General features: G+C 33.9%; 1 long non-coding RNA gene across 1 annotated transcript; it reads left to right on the top strand.

Annotated features, from left to right (window-relative positions):
- Positions 1–796: 796 nt before the first annotated feature.
- Positions 797–1,570, top strand: LOC115244967. Its single transcript, XR_003885465.1, has 3 exons — positions 797–913; positions 1,029–1,189; positions 1,297–1,570. It is a non-coding gene; the product is annotated as an uncharacterized LOC115244967 (long non-coding RNA).
- Positions 1,571–1,576: the final 6 nt, after the last annotated feature.

The raw sequence follows: 1,576 nt of genomic DNA, 5'->3' as shown, positions 1-1,576 counted from the left end.
CGGTCGATAAGAGATTAGTCGATATAGATGCTGCATAATATTTTGGTGGTTGGTCAATGAGGTTAAAAAATTATAAAGTTTCCTTATCATAATTGGTTAATGCAGTGTTTCAGAACATCTGTAGTTTTTTTCCAACCGTAGCATAGTCTATATTACCTACTGCATAAATGACAGTTTTCTTTAACCTCGCGTGTTTCTCTCTATATTTATATTTAGTGTGATTGCATTTATAGTTTCAAAATATATATTTGTTTTTAGATTTTCTGATCTTATTGAAGTATCATTGAATAAGCATTTTTTGCATGAAAGTGTTTGCGTGCCATAAGAATGTACAACAAATTATCAAGCGACGCGGTAGCGTCGCGACGCCAAGTATATAAAAAAAACGTTTCGGCTTATCAACGGTTTGCCTATGTTGCCTATGTACAGGGGCCGCGACGCTCCAAGTAGCTTATCCGGAGTTTTACGTTTAATAAACTTTCGATTAAAATTCCTCAGGAACCAAGCCGTTAATCAAAACACTTTTCTGACTTTTCTGATACAATGTGGATGCAAGCTTTCGATTGCGACCAGTTTGAATAAGATTGGTGCAGTCAATCCTGAGGAATGAGTATACCAGACGACCTGATGTAAGAGGCCGATCAGAAAACTGTAATTATTTAACTTTTTGGGGTTTTTTACATTAAATTATAGCGTCCGCACATCGTTATTATGAGTACTTTAATTCTAGAAAAGGATTTTTCATTCTGTATAGCCAATAAAAAGATTAGTACTTGAACTCATTCTTCGCGTTTTGTCGGTAATTTTGGATCCCCTTAAGGTTATATATTAAGGTTATATAGCAAGAAATCGCGACGTCAAGATATAATAAGGTTAAGGTTATATAGCAAGAAAATATATTTGGTTCTATCGAGTAAGTAGATTGAAATTTTGTATATATATCTGGTTACACATGTTTATTTATTGTTTTATAAGTATATTTCTTGATCATATCTGAATATTATCTAAATTATAGCGCTTATTTGCAGGATAAAGCGAAATCAATCTTTTCGAGAAGACCGGTATACTTTTATAGCTGGGATTTCTTCAGCTCAAATTGCATACGGTCTTATACCGTAGCAATCCTAGCTGAAGAGCTTTGCTAAACAGTGTAACATATTGGATTATAGAGATTTGGGAGTAACAGACAGTAAGTACAATTAATTAGCACATATGAAAAACATTGAGTAGCACATATGAAACCAGATATGTAAACTAAATTAAATATTATAATTCTGTTCTTTTCCTCACATTCAGATAGAGGGAAGTGACCATCCAGCGCTTATAATCGAACATAATGACTTGGGTTCTCAAAGGTTTTACAATGCACGGAGTAAGCAAAGTTTCAAATATGATCACTTGAGGAAGGAGGTGCAAGATTATGAACCTTATGAACCAGATCCTATAGCGGAGCCTTGGAGGTCAGCTTTTCAAGACGAGATAACGAATTATACTCAAAGTCATTATAGACACGGCGCCTGCTCAGTTTTTGGAATAAGAATATTAAAAGAAATAATTTAAAAAAAGAGAAGAAAAG

The sequence above is a fragment of the Formica exsecta genome, unplaced genomic scaffold, assembly GCF_003651465.1.
Source record: "Formica exsecta isolate Colony F162 unplaced genomic scaffold, ASM365146v1 scaffold895, whole genome shotgun sequence".
Lineage (NCBI taxonomy): Eukaryota > Metazoa > Arthropoda > Insecta > Hymenoptera > Formicidae > Formica > Formica exsecta.
The sequence above is the reverse complement of the archived record's forward strand: the minus strand, read 5'-3'. Positions and strand labels throughout refer to the sequence as shown.